Source organism: Gossypium hirsutum, chromosome A04 (assembly GCF_007990345.1).
Source record: "Gossypium hirsutum isolate 1008001.06 chromosome A04, Gossypium_hirsutum_v2.1, whole genome shotgun sequence".
Classification (NCBI taxonomy): Eukaryota; Viridiplantae; Streptophyta; class Magnoliopsida; order Malvales; family Malvaceae; genus Gossypium; species Gossypium hirsutum.
The window spans coordinates 68,150,415-68,170,131 of record NC_053427.1 but is presented as its reverse complement, the minus strand read 5'-3'; the positions used below and the strand labels follow the sequence as shown (position 1 = coordinate 68,170,131).

The window sequence follows — 19,717 nt, the reverse complement described above, 5'->3', positions numbered from 1 at the left end:
TAACATGTACCTGTCACTGGAATAGGGTTACGGAGCATTACCAAAAACTTTTAATTTAAAACATTCTATTACAATCATTTATAAAACACATCATTTTCCATTCAAATACATGCATAACATTCCTTTTTCGAGCCTTCGAGGCTTTGGAAACACTTTAGAAATGATTCGAGACTAAATCAAAAACATTTAGAAATTCATGACAAATGATAGAAAAATTCATATTGTAACACCCCTTAACTCGTATCTGTCGCCGGAACAGGGTTACAAAGCATTATTAGAACTTTCAGAACATTTTTCAGATAATTCATCTCAATCACTGTTCATTTCTAAGATTATTCAAAACGTCCTTTAAATGAACCTTCGAGGCCCAAAACGAGCATTAGAATCAAGTCGGGACTTAATCGGAAACTTCAAGAATTTTTCGCGACATTTCAAAAATTTTCTAAGTTACAGGGCTCACACATCTGTGTGCGCCAAGGGACACGCCTATGCTACAGGCTGTGTTCGACCCCGTGTAACTCTCTGACTTGTGCACACGGCTATTCCACACACCTGTGTGCTAGCCGTGTGGTTAATTAAATTCTTTCGAAATTAGGTGCAGGTTTCACATGGCCAAGACACACGCTCGTGTTCTAGCCCGTGTAGCACACACGACTGAGACACACACCCGTGTCTCTGCCCGTGCACTCGATTGTAAGCCTTCTGTTTCTCAAATTTAAGGTGCAGGGGATACATGACCTAACCATACGCCTATTTACTAGGCTATGTGTCACACACGGTCTAGACACACGCCCATGTGTCTGCTCGTGTGGACAAAATGAAGCCATTTCTAGCTTCATTTCTCACCCAAAATCACACCAATTACCTGCACTTAAACTCACATCCAAATACCAACCATTTCAAGCATTCAAATTAAGCAAACTTTATCATTCAACATGACATATCATTACATGCATGTATGTTTATAATCTTACCTTGGTATATTCCAAATGTTAGGCATAATTCGAACAACTATTAACATGTATATAACTACCATAGTATGACATTATAAGTATATCAAAAACAACCATTACTAGCCATTCCAATGGCTAGATTACAAACCACATACTTAAGCCATCTATGGCCAAGTTAGCCTATACATGCCATCATACTAAAATGATTTTACTATATATACCCAAAATGAGCTAGTGGATAGTGTGATGATGCTCCAATGACCTCCAACCTTCGTGAGCTTCTAAGCACTATAAAATAGGGGAAAATAAAATGGAGTAAGCATTACATACTTAGTAAGTTCGTATAATGGAAACTAAACTTACCAATCCCGTTTATTAAATCTAAGCATACAATATCATGTTTTCCATCAACTTGGAAAAATTGCCTAAACACATGCATTCAATCAAACATGTTAGTCACAAAATTTTCATATACATCAAGTAAACATAAATGAGATCATCATGCAATATTCTTTCAAGACATTATCATTTCATCTCATAATTCTCTCATCATGCCAAGAGTTTTGTCTGTTGAATCTTTGAAATTTCGATGGATACTCAAGTAGTACACTTGAGGTGTACGATTCAATAACCTGTTAATTCTTATTCAAGAGTACCCATAGGGCACTAAATCAAGGACCACGCTCTCGAGCCACATATCGTATTACAGGATTACTAGTCCAGGCTAAATCCATTATGTAACGTATGTTCAAAAGAACTCAATTAGGATTACCAGTCTAGGCTAAACCCTAATTGTAATCATATGCTTGAGAGAGATTATATCAAGATTACCCGTTCGGGCTAAATCCTTTCTATAATGAGATCAATAGGATTACTTGTCCAAGCTAAATCCCGTCAGCAACAAATGTAGGACCTCATTCATTTCAGGAAAACACATTTATCCATCGAAATTTAATATTCAAACGAGACTTTACCCTTTTTCCAACATTTCCGAACATGTAATCATTTCACACATTTATAACATTCACATAAATATAATTCATATTGCATACAATCATAACATTCAAGTTAACATATTTACATGCTCGATTAAGTTACACGAACTTACCTCAACACTTGTTTGTGTATATAATCTACTAATCCGAAACCTTTTCTTTTCCTCGATCTAATCTCGAATTTGTGTTGTCCGGATCTATATAAATGAATTTAACCATCAATTTCACACATTTCATATTCATTTGGACCCAATTTATGTCTTAGGCAAAATTACCATTTTACCCCTATCTTTTCCATAAATTCCAATTTCGTCCCTAAGCTCGAAAAATGAAATTTGTGCAATTTACTCCCTATTCCAAGCCTAACCAAAATCCCATCACAAAATTTACAGCACATGTATTCATAAAAATTTAGAATTTTTCATCAAATTTCACAACTTTACATTTTAGTCCCTAAATCATGTTTTCATCCAAAATCACTTTGTAAAAGTTGTTTATCTATCAACAACCTTTCATTTTCTACCATAAATTTCTAATTTTTAGCATATTCATCCATAACCCAATTTTTATACGTTGATAACTTTTCAAATTGACCCCCCAAATAGATAGATTAAACTATTTCAATTTTAAAAATATCGAAATTACTAAAAACGAGACAAGGAAACTTACCCAATTAAGCCATGAAAGTTTATTCTCTCTCTCCTAGAGTTTCCATGTATTTTAGGTTAAAGATTAAATAAAAGAAATAAGACGATATCTTTTATCATCTTTTAATTAATTAAATATTTTTCAATTTCCAATTTAGTTCTTGCCCTTTTTCTTAATTTCCATGGATGACTCACCAAAATATCTACATACTTTTCTTTAATAGTCTAATTACCATATAAGGACCTCTATTTTTGAATTCCATAACTATTTAATCCTTATAGCTACTAGAATTCAACTTTTACATTTTATGCGATTTAGTCCTTTCCCTAATTAGACATATAATCGATAAAATTTTCTTATCGGGATTTTCACATGACCTTTCCAACATATTATGGACCATGTAATAAAATAAAAATAAATTTTATTTTCGGATCGAATTTGTGGTCCTGAAACCACTGTTCCGATTTTCACTGAAAAATGGGTTGTTATACATACTACAAGGGTCACACGAATGTGTGGCCAGGCCGTGTGAATCACACGGCTGAGACACACGCCCGTGTCTTAGGCTGTGTGGTTATTCAAAGGAGAGACACACGACCATGTCCCAACTCGAGCCCGTGCCTGTGTGACTCCTTAACTCGAGTCACACGGCCAAGCCACACACCCGTGTGTCAACCCGTGTAATGCTCGAAAAGCAACATATAAAAACCTACAAGAGACATAGCTGTTTTGCGTGACTGTGTGTCAGCTGAGACACACGTCCATGTCTTAGGCCGTGTGGACGAGAAATAGGCCATTTTCAAGCCATTTCATTCACTCCAAACATGCTCATACATACAAACCATTTGTACCTATTTCAAACATTCAAAAAAAGTACCTAAAACATACATAATGTAGTTAAATCAAAATGTCAATTATCTATACAACCAATATGCCCAAATGCACCTCAATCACAACGATCAAATGTACTTAAACATATGCATAATTTAGCCATTCATCAACTATACATTTCTAACCTAATTCAATACCAATCTTACCACAATGACCACATACCAAAGTCACATTCAAACATACCAAGTTGGTTATTCAAACATGCATCAACTCCTTATCAAAATAACATACACCAAATAGGCATCAAAGGTACCAAGGTTACATCAACCAAAATGACATATACATGCCAAACTCATCAACTAACATAAAACACAAGTCCACCTATACATGCCATTATAACTTTGATCAGAACATCAAAATCTACCATTATAATCGTTGGATAGTGTGATAGATCTCTAACTAGCTTCCAAACCGATCGAGCTTCTGATAATCTGTAAAGTAAGAGAAATACAACCACATAAGCAATGAATGCTTAGTAAATTCGTATAAATTTTAAACATAACATTCCATTTTTAAATATGAACTTTATAAGTCATAAATAAACCTATACCAATGCTTTAAGATTTATCAAACTATATAACTATCAACTCACAAATGAATAGGTTTATTAACATCCCTAATACTTTCTATTTATACCATAATAAAGTCTTATAAGCTGAATTACATAATCATCAAACTTTTCTTAAAACAATGAACCATTTCATTTATTTACTTACTATTCCAATTACTTAGCATAAGCTTAATTATGTATCAATCCATGAATCAGTATATCTATTCATGAGATATGTAAAGTCACATATATCATAAGTAATTTCCTTTCTTACAAGTAAGTCCTTTAACTCGACAATCCTTTTTATTTCATCATATTTGGTCACATCTATGAACTTATCATTTCCATATCTAATCTCACCTGTTTTATTTGCATAACTCACAAGATATAAGTATAAACATCAACCATAACCACAAGCTAGTGCACTTAAACGTAACTCTTTCACATTTAACTAATAATCATTCTGTAATTCATCATTTGTCTCAAACTTTCCTATAAACATGTCATTCTGGAATCACTTACCTTCACTAAACAAGATTAAATCTAAATGAATAAATTAATCATATCTGTTATACATTTACGAAGCACCTATAGGCTTAGTATTGAAAATGATTCATCATATGCTTCCTGTACTATAATAATTCAACCCAAACTCATTTATATATGTATACAAACATATATCTTTAACTGAATAATCATCAATATAACGATACTCACATAGGATCAAGTAATTCATTGAACATTTAACATTTAATACTTACTAATATCTTGACTATACATTAGCCTTTTAACATTAAAATAATTTTATAAATTCCATTCACAGTTAGCCCGACGAATTAGTAACTTGGCTCGCATACTCGGGTAACTACACCACACCAAAGGCATCATAGATGCATAACAGGGGCACCGAAGTGCAAACAGGGGCACAAATATGCAAACGAAGACACCGTGTGTGAATAAAGACAATAAAGTGTATACAGGGGCACCAAAGTGCAAACAAGGGCATCAAAGTGCAAATCCCGTACAAGCATGCATTCTAACCCTATTGGCATTCCAATTGCATCCTAGTGATTACTATGTTCAACCAAGCATTTCATGAATCCATTTCTTTTAAACATATTTATCATTCAAGGGCACTTCATCGTTTCCGTGCACATGTTATAATATCAATACATATATTCACACTGTCAATGTGCCATCACAAATATTAACATCATTTATTAATCACTTTCATATTTATCGATACACGTTTTGTAACAATTCATAATCATGCTGAAATTGCATATATATCATATCTCATAAATATTCAATAATTTTCTAATATATCATTTCTCACCTTATATTCAATTATAAGATTTCGGCTCAAGAGTGCTCTCTCGTTAGTCTCCCAAAGAAACAGGTTTGTTGTGGTTGGGTAGTGAGTAGGTGGTGACGAAGATAGCTATGTTAAGAGATGATATCTCTCTTCTGGAAGAATAATTGGTACATATAACAGTCAAAAGTTCACTGGTAGTCTCCAATGGAAAGTTGACTCTTTTAGGGACGGTATGGATGACAAAATCATACAATCTGGATAGCTTTAGAGCTCAATTAAAGAGTATTTGGAAAACAAAAAAATTTTGAGACTCAGATTGTTGACCAAAACTTATTCAAGATTGAATTTGAAGATGTGGTAGATTTGGAATTAATAATGGCAGGAAGACCATGGTATTTTAGATGAAATTTGGCAATTTAAAAAAAAACTAAAAAAACCGATAGAGAGAAGCAATATTCATTTGGTTCAATATCCTTTTTGGCTTAAAATAGGTCATTGTCCACCTAAATGTGACAAAAAAGACCTTGCACATACAATTGGATCCACTTTTGGAGGAATCATTAGCTCAGGATTAATGGGGGAATTTTTGCCACATAAAAGAGGAGTTAGATGTTCAAAAGCCATTACGTAGGGGGATCTTCATTCTAGTAGGTAAGCAAGAAAAATCTTAGATTCCTTTTAAATATGAAATTTTGCCTAGTTTTTAATTTGGATGCGGACGTATGGGATATGAGATAAAGGATTGCAATGACACTCTAGATGAATCTAAGGAATTACCGAAAGAGGATCTACCTTTCTCGCTAGCCCTGAAAGCCGAATCAAATTTGATAGGGAAAGTCAGTATGCAGCTGTGAGTCACCATGAATAAATCAATGCCATAACGCTACTACTTAGGAATATCTAATGAAGGAATAGAGGACAATTCAAATTCTGATACTGTTCAGGGGAGAAGGGGGACGCCGATGAGGGGCAGTTTGGGAATATTAGAGGTCGATACCAACTTGAACTCAAATTGGTTACGATAAGATTTTAAGGAAAAAGATAAGGAGAAAGCTTGGAGTGAGGGTAATGCGAAACGTAACATAGAAATCTCACACCCTCAAAGTCCTATTAAGGATATAAGAGAACATAATGGGCATTCAACGTAGGCCAATTTTTCTCCAGCTATGAAAATGGGCCAAATAGTTTTCTCTCAAAATATTATTGATGGACCTAAGGGGCCACAAAAAGGATGGAGACGAATAAGAAACAGCGCACCAATGGATCAAAGTGAAGGGGACCTATCTGTCAGAAAATAAAAGAGGATTGGGATAATCTCGAGAATACAGAATTGAACAACCCAAATACGGCTAAAAGTAAAAAGGAAAAAAATAGTGGGGGAACTAAAAATTAAAGAAAACATGGTTGGAAAAGGTGACAAGATAGATGAAGAAAAAATTTCATCTCAAATAGGACCAGCGGCAGCCTGTCGGCTTGCTGATCGGGCGCAATGAAAATTTTATGCTGAAACGTCCGTGGTTTGAGAAACCCACGGGCAGTACGTAGACTTTGGAATGTACTAAAGTTATATAAAACCTAAATTGTTTTCTTTATAGAGACAAAAATTGATAAGAGTAAGATGGAATCAATCATAATGAGGTACAATTTCATTAACGGGATTGAGGTGGGAGCGGATGGGAGTAAGGGAGGTTTGTGTTTAGCATGGAAAGAAGATGAGGATATTACATTACAAAGCTTCTTAGGAAACTATATAAACGTGATGATCAAATCAGAAGAGCAGCAATTGGAATGGCGTTTCACGGGATTTTACGGTTCTCTATATGCAAACGGAAGAAATGACTCGTGCCATGAAGACTGAGTATGAATTTTAATCTTACATGGTTAGTTTGTGGAGACTTCAATGAAATTCTATACGCATCTGAGAAAAAGGGTGGCCAACCAAGAGAAGAAAACGAATAGAGTAATTTCGAGAAATATTACCGGAATGTGGCCTTTATGATGTGGGTTTCTCAGGCCCATGGTTTACATGGAAAAAGGGGAAATTCGTTGGAAACCAATATAAGGGAGCGACTTGATAGGGGAGTGGCAAATACAAGTTGGCTATTACAATTTATCCATGCTTCAATTAGTCATCTACCACATTCATTCTCTGACCATTGCCCTTTCCTAATTCAATTAGAACAACAAGGTAGATAGAGGAATAAAAAAGACTTTTATTTTGAAGCTTGGTGGATGATGGAATAGACGCTTGAGGAGGAAGTTTAAAGAATTTGGAGTATGACAATTGGGGATTTATTACAAAAATTAGAGGGTTTAGGTAGAAGTTTGATGAGATGGAGCCCAGATATCAAATAGAAAAGAGGTTGCTGGCATATTGTCTGAAAAAAGGGCTTAAGCAAGGTATTGACAATTTTTCGGCCCTTTTTTTCAACGTTGTTGGCATATTGTCAGAAAAGAGGTTAGTTTATTTTGCTTACATGTCATTAACAGAAGAAAGAGCATGGATAAACTAAATGTTACTAATATAGTTATAATCTCGAAGACCCAAAACCCTATCAATATGACTAGTTTTCGACCTATTAACTTGTGTAAGGTCATCTATAAGGTTGTAAGTAAAATGGTGGCAAACCGCTTACAAATGGTCCTTGATTTATGTATGGATAACTCACAAAGTGCTTTCGTCCTGGGCAGACTGATATCAGACAATATCGTATTAGCATATGAAGTTTTGCATACTTTTGGTCAAAAAAGGGGAGGAAGTAAAGGGTTAATGGCCTTAAAATTGGACATGAGTAAAGCTTACAATTAAGTGGAATGGGGTTTTTTGTGAGAAATGATGACTGAAACGGGTTTCGCGAAGGCCTGGGTAGATATGGTGATGGAGTGCATTTCAACTGTTTCATATTTAGTAAGCATAAACGAGCTAAGACGAGAGAAGTTTCGACCTACAAGGGGGCTAAGGCAAGGGGACCCATTAAGCCCTTTTCTCTTTTCTGATTTGCAGTGAGGGTTTATCTACTTTTATGCGTCTAGCTAAAAGAGGGAAAACTAAAGGAGGTTAGGACAAGTTAAAGTGGGCCATCAATTTTACACCTACTTTTTGCCGATGATTGCATACTCTTTGGAGAAGCTACAACTAGAGGAGTAATCGCCTTGAAAAACATATTGAAAGAGTATGAAGACTGCTCAGGACAATGTATAAATTTTGAAAAATCTACAGTTTTCTTTAGTGCAAATACTCTCGAAAATGTGAGACTACAATTATCTAACGATATGGGAGTGAGATATTCAAATAATGCAGAGAAGTACTTGGCTATCCCTAATATAATTGATAATATAATTGATAGAAGGAAAAAAAGCCTCTTTTCAAACCTTAAAGGATCGAAAGAAAAGAAAAATTGATAATTAGAGCACACGATTCTTATCGCAAGGAGGAAAAGAAGTTTTTATTAAAGCAGTTTTACAATCTATTCCAACCTATTCTATGACATGCTTTCTACTCCCAAAAACACTCTGTAAAGAAATGGAAGGAATAATGGCCGGGTTTTGGTGGTAGAAATCTCAAGAAAAAAGGGGTTTACATTAGTGTAAGTGGGGAAAGTTATGTGAACTGAAGGAAAACGAGGGTCTGGGTTTTCAAAATTTGGCAAATTTCAATGTATCCTTATTAGCAAAACAAGGATGGAGACTTGTTATGAACCCAGAATCATTATTTGTAAAAGTTCTTAAAGCCAAATATTACCCAAATTCGGATTTTTTGTAGGCAACATTAAAACCAAATGCGTCTTACACATGGAAAAGTATATGGGTATCGAAGAAAGTGCTTCAGGAAGGAACATGTTGGAGAGTGGGAAAAGGCGATAATGTCTCCATTTTTAATCATGCATGGTTACTAGGTTTTGATAATTATAGGTTAAGTCATCTAGTTATTAATTGTAATTTGGAGTATGTTGCACAGCTTATTGATAATAATAAGAGAGAATGGAGGAAAGAAATAATCTCCAAAACCTTTAACACGGTTGATACGGGTAGGATCCTTCGTCTCCCATTAGCAGCAATTTCACAAGAAGATGAAGTCGCCTGGAGGGGTGAACCATCGGGAGTATTCTCAGTGCAGAGTGCTTATAAACTATTATAGATTGGTATTCCTACTCCTACATTAAACACTTTACAACTATCATCTAGGAATTTCTATCGAGCATTGTGGAGTCTAATACTCCCTTCTAAAATTATGCTTATAGTATGGCACATCCCAAAAAACTACATGCCCACTAAAGTAAATCTACATTTCAAGAGATTAATAACAAATACAAACTGCCTAAGATGTAGGGAAGCAGCAGAAAACATAATGCATGTTTTTCTTTACTATCCTGTTTCAGTAGAAGTATGGCTATTAGTGAACTTAGAATGGCTAAATCAGAGTATGGTACCTGAATAGTTTGAATGGCTTACCTGGGCTTTTGATAATTACTTAAATTCCCAGAAGCGAATGATCTGTGTATCCCTTTGGGTCCTTTGGACAGAGAGAAACAAATATGTACATGAAAAGATAAAGAAATCCAGTAAAGATATTGTCTCTTTTATTCAAAATTACAAAATAGAGTTGGACAGACTAGAGGAAACTGGACTTACAAAGGCACAAATTAGAGACTCATGGGTCCCAATTGCTGGAGAAGACATAAAAATTAATTTTGACGCAGGGTTTAATCAAGATCTTTTTAGATCAAGCTCGGGGATAGTTGCCAGAAACAGAAAAGGAAGAGTGATTGCCTTTAGAGCGATCATACACGAGAATGTTAATTTGACTTTCGCAGTAGAGGCACATGCACATGTTATGAAGACGTAAAATTTCAACATGTCCATCAAATAGCAAACACTTTGGCAGACATCATAGCCATTGAAAGTCTAAAGCAAATGAGAGGATTTTACCTGGAAGGAGTGGTACCAAGGCATGCAGTCAAAATGCTAGAGGACGAATGGGTCAAAGAACTAGACTGAGGTTTTGTGAGGAAAATGAAGGTCTGCTCTATGGAAATCAAAATGTTGGAGTAACATGTTTTGAAAAGATGATTCTTAGGATATTAAGGGAGTGTTGTTTTGAATAGGAAAGGGAGCTTTTGGGAAAGATAAACTGTCAGGAAATTATGGAGGGACAGGTGTGGAACTTTCTAAGGAAGTGGGCTTTAATTTTGATGTTTTGTTTTTTTTTTTTCACAAGCTTTCCTCTTTTTTATTTCTATATTATCTTAATAGGTTAGGTAAGTGGGCCGTCATCATGGCTTTGGCCTTAAAAGCTTTATTTCTTGTACAATATGATATTATATTATAAAGCCTAATTCATTTTTATTCAAAAAAATATAATATTTCGAATTTCAGCTCACATTTTAAACATCATATATAAGTATATACATTCATGAATCAACATTAACATTATTTATATATATAGGTATGTACAATTCTATACCTCGATTTTTCACTTGATCTTGATCTAAATTAATAATTTCATTCAATCTATTAATTTAGATATTAAAATAATATATTTTATGAAATTGAGTCATTTTGACATTTTTACAAAATTACTCTAAAGTTTCACTTTTATTCAATTTAGTCCTTAAGCCTAAAACATGCAAATTAACCATTTTTACCTAAAATTGAACCCAGCAAAATACTTATGCTATCCAATGCAGCCCATTCATGCAACAATTTCTCAACAAATCCTTGTATTTTTACTATTTTAATAATTTAGTCCTTAATCGACAAATTCATCAAAAATCACTTAATAAAATAATTTTAAATAACAACTAATATTTCAAATTCATCATTTAACATCTAAAATACAAGGTTCATCAATGGAAACATTCAAAATCTTTAACAGTTTCAAAATCGAATGTACGGACTAGCTAAACCTATTTGCAACAATCTTAAAAATATAAAAATTATTAAAAATGGAGCTAAAATGACATGCCATATAATAGGAAACCACCATGGCTGAAATAAGCTTAAAACCTGGATGGGCATTCGGTTGTTTGAAGAAGAAACTAAAAAGATGATAGCCAATTACCTTTTGATTTTATTTTATTTTAATTTAATATACCAAATTATCATTTTAACCTTAGTTAATAATTAAATAAAACATCAAATTCATGTCTATTATTGTCCACTAACACCTTGAATGGTCTAATTACCATTTAAGTCCCTTTTTATTTATTCAGTTAACCATTTAATCACTCAATTCAAATAGTGATTAAATTGTACATCTTTTACGATTTAGTCCTTTTTAATTAATTAACTATCGAAAAGTTAAAATTTTTCAATGAAACTTTAATACCACCTTAATGGCACTCCATAAATATTTATAAAAATATTTATGCCTCATTTTATAGAAACGAGGTCCCGATACATTATTTTCTAAACTCATTTGACCTTAAGGTCTTACCATTTAAACTTATTAAATCATTTGTATAAAAAATCACTATATCAAAAACATTTTTAAAACAATTTTGACTCATACATATTATTATATTAAATAATAATATTTATGAACTTGCTCGTCAGATTTGGTGGCCCCAAAACAACTGTTTTCGACACCATTGAAAAACGGGCTGTTACATTGTTCTTCTAGAAGAATTACCTCATCTTGAATAGGGAGTCGCTCAACATTGTATTATTGAAGTTTTGGATTCACTTCTTGATCAATTATAGATATGCAAACCTGAACATCGTCAAAAGTGATTGCAGGAACTGAGTTAGAATCAAATTCCTCCTCAAAAGCAATGTCTCTAACCTTATTTCTCCTTCCAAACTCAATATCCTCAAAAAAGAAATGTTGCAGTTCCTGTCTTAAAAATATTCCTAATCATGGGATCATAAAACTTATAACCATTAGATCTCTCAAAATAACCAATAAAGTAGCTGCTCGCTGTGTTGGAGTCCAATTTCTTTTCATGTAGCCTATAAGGCTTTACCTCAACTGGACATCCCCAAAATGTGAAAGTGCTTTAAACCAGAATTTTGACTTGTCCAAGGCTCGTAAGGTGTTTTTTCAACTGTTTTAGTGGGTATTCTATTTAGAATGTAAGATACTATCTTTAGAGACACCAGCCAAATAAGCACTTTCAAACTTATCATGTTTCAATCCTTTTTCCTCTTGAGCACAATGAGAAATGAGCTCATTTAGAGTCCATTCTCCTGTTGACAGTTGTAACTAATTTTAAATTAGTTAAACTATGCAGGAAGTGATACCAAAACCATAAGAATAAGCAATTCCTCAAAAAGCTCGATCTTAAGTGCATTAAGTCTTAAAGCAACATGGATCATCTCCATAATGTACTCCCTCGCGTTTCTTTGACCCTTATACTTTATTGACATCAAAGAAGTCAGAAGTGATGTCATTTCAACCTTATCATTTTTGGTAAAATGTTTCTCAATTTCGTCTAGGAAACTCTTGACTTGAGTAATCTATTCAGATTTTGTACCCCTAAAGGCTTTTGGAATGATGTGCTCATGATTATTAGACTCATACGATTGGAACAATCTCACGTCTCAAAATCCCTTTTAGCATCAGGGGTACAAGTTGTTCTTCCCTTAGTGTAAGGTCTATGTCTATAAGTAAGTGCATTTTCTATCCCTTGAAATTAGTCCCATTAAGCATGGGTAAATAATTTATATTAGCAGATACTGTGGCAATAGAAGATGAACTAGCTGAATATAGAACAAAATAGATAAAAATAAGCTCACATGAATATTCATAAGTAAACAATAAATTCAAAATAGTGGTTAATCCCATCTCAAGATACCAAACACAACATAAATATCAAGTCTTTGGACAATAATATTAATAGTAAGTGATGCTCTTGTTATATCAATCAAACATTGACAATAAATTATGTCAAACAATGAATCAATCTTTGGAATAACTTATTACTCACATAAAGTACCTTATAATTATCACACATTTATCACCACAGATGGCACTAAAATTCTGCCAAATATTAGTTTACCTTTGGGTCAATTAATAAACACATGAATCACAAAAACATATAATCACCTTGGAATTTTAAATAAACTAATCTTTGCAAAAGAAGCCACTTTGGTGTCTTTTTACTTCAACTAAATTTTTACTTCAACTAATCTATTTAAAATATTAGACGTCCTTAATTAAATCCCAAAGCCAAAATTCTAAATTTATTTATTTCAAAATATTTCAAATTTAAGCCAAAATAATTTGAATAAAGGTAAATTCCATATCAAGATATTGGACACTCCATTAATATTCCATCTTTGGACAAAAATATTAACTTGTAAGTGATAACTTATTGTAGTAATCAAACATTGACAATAAAAATATATCAAATAATAAATCTTTCTTTGGGCCAATTTATTACTCACATATAGAATCAAATAATCGTTATATGTTTATTACCACAGTTGCACATGTAATTTTGTTAAATATTTGGGCCGATTAATATTAATATAACTTAAGTTACATGCACACAACCTTTTAGATTTAAAATAAAATAATTTTTACAACAAAAGTCACTTTGACAACTTATTGTTTCAACTAAGTTATTTTAAATAATATATATAAACATGCCAATAGTCAAATTTAATTATTTCAATAACAGTTAAAGGTCAAAACTAAAATTTCTGATCGCACTATTATTTCCGAAATAACCCAAAATAAAGTTGTCTTAATGCCACAATTAGAACTGAAAACCTTAATTTTGACTGATTTAATTAAAAAATAATAATGATAAATTAGTCATAGAACGGAAACATTTCCTTTTACCGACTAGACAATTCCATCATTATGATGCCACGATTGATTCTTAAAAAAATAATTCGTTTAGATTTACACTAAAACATCTAACATAAAAATTCTCAAAAATGAAAAACATGAAATATGCAAATAAACAAATAGCAATAGAGCATGCTCTGAGGGAAAAATAGATCCATAACTAGTAATCAAAAGTCAATGGAACAAAGAAACCAAAGAAAAATTCTAGCAAAAATTCAAATTCCCAAAGTATGTGCAACATGTTTGTTATGAATTACTCACTTACCATATGCAAATCATAGAGAAAAGCAAAAAAGGGTATGCAAATAAGTGACCAAATAAGGTAGACCACCTAGAGTCCCAACAATAGTATATTTATCGAAGTTAAATATTAAAAAAATTAACATCATAATAATTGATATATCCAATAATTTAAACTATAGATATTTGAAATCATAAAATATCAAAACCAAATATTATAGAGCCAAAATTAAAACCAAGTACTTTATACATATATCTTAATTCACATGCTCTTATATCAAAGCACCCACAAATATTATATATATTCCATAACAATATAGATTCAAAAACTGAATTTGCATCATGACAATTTAGTATTATTGACCTAAAAACATAATACACACTAGTATTAAATCATGCAAAGCCTAACTTCAGCTTAATTAAACCATAAAATCCAAATACCATTTCTTTCCTGAAGAGCCTTAATATGATAAACTGGATAAAATAGAAAACTTTATTAACAACTAATTCGTAAAACCAATTAGGCAAAGTTGATAACCACAAGGATAAAATTACTAAAATCAATGTGAATAGATGCAAAATAAAATAAGGATAGTTAACATGTTTGACGTTAAATACCAAATATTACAATGCTTTAATCAAACACTTCATAGCCACTTTAATACCCCAAAAAAACTTAAAATATTAATCAAAACTATATATCCATATTTATATTTTATAAAACCCTAAAACTTTAATTTAAAGAATCAAAATCTAAAAAAATTATCAAGAATCTCAAAGATTCAATATAGTATATAACCAAAATATTAAATCCATAAAATTTGAAAAAAATGAATCAATCCAAAAATAACAATTAATTCATTCTCAATGATTTAACATAATGAGGCTCTGATACCACTTGTTAAAACTGTAAAAAATAAGATTTGATATAAACTTAAAACTATAAATTAGGATCTGTCATTTCAAATCGTCAAGAACAAAACTAGATGCGTAAGCGTACCTAAATTCATGGATATCTTGAAATCTTCTGATCTTATGGTTTTGATTTTTCAAATTAGCACACAAGTAATTTTGAAAAGGTAATTCTATTTTTTTCTAAAGATGAGATATTAGAAAAGTCACATACGTGTAATTTGGAGACCATAACCCTAATATATAACTTTTGCACATTAACCCTAATTTCTAATCAGCCCATCATCAATTAGAAATTAGTTACTAGAGTATCTACATATATTTGACCAATACTTTATTTAATAACTAAAGCTCAATAAAACTTAATCAAATTAGATCACTTTTAATTTGAGCTAACATTTTATAATAGTAAATTATAACATTTAATTACTCTTATTATATATGTGATGACCATATTTTCTAACAAATTTCAGTAAATATCATCATCAATCATAATTTCGATAATTATTGCTAAATATTCTTAAAAAAATATAAGAAAATAAGCAAGAAAAACATGTAAAAGAAAAGCCAACAAATCAGGTAAATTAAGTACACAACATTTAGTTACAAATAGATTATTAAGTTATAATTGATGATGCAACTAGTAGCACTGACAAATAACTTCAGGCTTCCAAGCGTTTTTTCTCTAACATAAGATTCCAAGTTTTAAATGGGTAGGTTTTATACATATATATTTAATTGATTTTATTATTATTGCTATTGTTTTATTTTCACAGCTTTGGGATATGGTTAGACCTGTTTAAGGGTTAAGTTATTTACTTAAGCTTGAAGTTTCATACGAAATTTAGAAAAGTTTAAGTAAAAATTTTATATTTGAAAAATGACTTAAGCAGAAAAAGAAAAAAAATGCATGTTTAAAATATGGATCAAGCTTGGACTCAAGCATTAAAGGCTCTAGCCAACATGACCCGATTCATTTTCTAAGTTTGTGGCATATTGTATTATATTATTTTTACATATTAAGCATTTTATAACACATAAAAGTTAAATCTATCGTAATATGACAATTTTGATAAAGGGAAAAAATATATAAATTTAGTAAACATTACATTAAAAAAATATAAATATTTTTTCAAAAAATAAAAAAATAAAATGGGTAGACTTAAATGGGTTTGCAATTTTGATAAAAGGGAAAATATATAAATTTTAAACATTAAATTAAAAAAATATAAATATTTTTCAAAAAAATGAAAAAATAAAATGGGTAGACTTAAAATGGGTTTGGGCTAAACATTTACAAATAAGGGCAAACTTGAGCATAATTTTAGGTCCATATTTCGAGTTAAGCTGAGCTTTGACAAATATAAAATGTGTTAATATTAGGGATGAGCGTTTGATTGAATCGAGTTGAATCGAGTGAAAGATTTTTGAGTTAATTTAGTTGAAGAATCCTATTTTATCATCCTAACTTGATTTGAAATTTTTTGAAACAAGTCGAGTGAAATGAAATTCACGTTGAGTTGAATCGGGTGAAATTGTTCGAGTTAAACTAAAAAATTAAACATGCCAAATTAAAATCTTGTTACATTATAACTAATTCCATGTTAGAGTATATAAAATTGAAACCATATATATTTGAAATCATTTTCAAAGCAAAAAAAAAAAACTTTAGTATGATAAAATTAAATCATTAATTAACTTATTTAAGTCCCCAAATTATTATTCTATTTTTTTAATTTTTAACTTTCTTTATATATTTTTCTAGAATGTTTTTTTTTGAAATTTTTATAATTTTTTAAAAAATATAAATTTTGAAATTTTCATAAATATTTTGAATATTTTGTAATTTTTATTAAGAGAGAGACCAACTTGCTCATTTTCAAACTTGATAGGGACCAAAAGGGTATTTACACCAATCTGTTATTCGAATTGTAAAATTTAACTTGAAACACAAATTACTTATTTGAGTTGAATTGAATAATTTGAATAACTCAATTCAATTAACTTGAAATTCAAATTTTTTTTTCAATTTTTTCGAAACTAATCAAGTTTTTCTCACCTCTAGTTATTATCATGTTAAAACTCGAACTGACCCATAAACACTTCTAACCATGGTCATGAAAATTTGAATGTAGTTTTTTTAATAGAAGGGGCTATACTAACAAACTAGTGGACATCAAGCTTTGGAGCTATTGAGGGGAATCAACTCTTTTATTGGGAGAAGTTTTTGAACTATTGTCCTCTGAGTAGTCAACTCGAACCTTGAACAATGAAGGTATTGTACTTGGGATGTCTATGTTCAGTTTTAGCTTCAGATTTTGTCTCTCGACTCTAAGGAGAGTCCAAAGGGGTTCATGGAGTTTATCGTGAGTGCCTAGGGTGCACCAAAGAAATGTTTTATCATTTTGGTCTTGGTGGGGTTCGAACCCAAGCCATTAAAGGGTCTTAAAGGGTAAGAATACTATCACTTACTATGAACCCTTTTGGGCTCTCCTCTGAGTTGAGAGAGAAAACCCTAATACTAAAATCGAGTATAGACACTCCGAGTATAACACTCCAAACCCGACCTAGACGCTATGGCCGAATTCAGATGTGTCACAAGATAGAGTTTTGAAAACAAAGTCATCTTGTCCAATTTATTCAAGATTCAAAAATTTGTACTCATTTATGCCAATTTTCAAAAGTGTTACTTAATCCCAATTATTTGTTAAAAATGTAATCTACAGCGAAAGTTTAATAAAACCGTTTTATTTTAAAAATGCAGTTCATATTTTTAGAAAACCTTTGTAGTTGGAAACCATGTTTTTAGCGTGTCGTCCAGATAAAATATTAAACAAAATCTAAAACCCTTGAGAAAACAGTCCGGAGAGTCCAATTAAAACAAACTCCCGAAAATAACCTTTAAAATAAATAAACAAAACCCTTAATTAACTTAGTTCGTGGACTAGTGGTCACCGCAAGACTCCGCCGCACCGATCCACCTAGGTCTGTGGATTACTTGAACAGAAAAAACAACAGAAGTGAGTTTATGTAAACTCAGTGTGCAACCCATAGAATTAAGCATAAAAATTTAGATACACAATCAAATGCAGATATAGTTCCAGATTCAAAATCAAATCCAGATTCGGATTATAGATATAGATACAAATATGCATAATTCCTACCCCCATCCTATACACATCATCTCCGACCATTCCATCATACCACGTGGGGTTTAAAACACCCACTCATCCCTACACACCACATTATGCCTTTAAGACACATATCAGAATATATATGTAGTCAAACTTTTAGATTATAGGCGATTAACGCCTACCAGATACTTCCTCCATACATATAAATCCTAACCCAAATAAAAAATATAGAAATTAGATGCAGATATAACATGCTCAACATGCTTTATACAGACAGATACATATACATCAATATATATTCAGGCATACCTTTAGTATCCTACACAGTTCAGTCTATCAGAATATTCTAGCGTACAACCTAAGGTTTAGTTAGCCCTTACTGACTCTACCGTAGGCTTACAGTCGATATGAGCGACTCGTGCAACCTTAGGAAAAACTTCAGAATTATAGGCCTACATACCCGTATGGGCCAATACGCCCGTGTGGCCCACACACCTAGATTGGCCTTGCTCGTGTGGCTCACACGGCCTGGCCCAAGAATCCACACGCCCGTGTGTCATGCCCATGTAGGCCTACACGCCCGTCGACCACATGGCCGTCTCTCACACATGGCCTTCCACACAGGCAACCACACGCCTGTGTGGCATCAATAGTGTAGTTTTTTGGCTTTTGCCGAAACCTTGTTTTCTGTGTTTCGGGTACACACCTAGTATCGATTCAATACGAAACCATTCCCGAGCCTTCCAAACCTAAAAAATGTCATAACAACACTTAATTACAGCCACATATTCGAAACCTTAGTGAAAATATTCCACGAACGGAAACTCACAACATCAACAACGTATTCATATACTTATAGGTAACGAATAGGAAACCTTAACGCTCAAATCGCTACAAGAGTACCAACCAATTCATGACCTTCGCCTAATCCAAAATAACCAAAAACAACCCCCTCTTAGAAAACTAACCACGAAACAAGAAGATAGAGGGAAAACAGTTACTTACCGAATGAGCGCACATAACCGTTGAACAAAAAAAGAGACAATTTGGGAAACCGAAAAAGAGAGGGAGAGGTAAAGAAAATTCGGCAGTGGAGAGGGGAAACAGAACAAAAGATGGAAGAACTTTTGAGGAAATTGAAAATAAAAAAGAAAAAAAATAAAAATAGCAATTATCCCCAAATCCCTCCCCACTAACCCACCCAACAACCAAGCTCTCAAAATCCAACTTTACCAAGACTCTAACAGAAAACCAAGCAAAAATTTATACTCACGCTCACGTA

General features: G+C 32.4%; 1 long non-coding RNA gene across 1 annotated transcript; it reads right to left on the bottom strand.

The window, feature by feature from the left end:
* Positions 1-3,564: 3,564 nt before the first annotated feature.
* LOC107948361 (uncharacterized) lies at positions 3,565-10,550 on the bottom strand. The gene is made up of 4 exons (XR_001697342.2): positions 10,282-10,550; positions 9,985-10,122; positions 9,805-9,865; positions 3,565-3,918 (listed from the first exon to the last, which is right to left on the bottom strand). It is a non-coding gene; the product is annotated as an uncharacterized lncRNA (long non-coding RNA).
* Between the last annotated feature and the right edge of the window lie 9,167 nt (positions 10,551-19,717).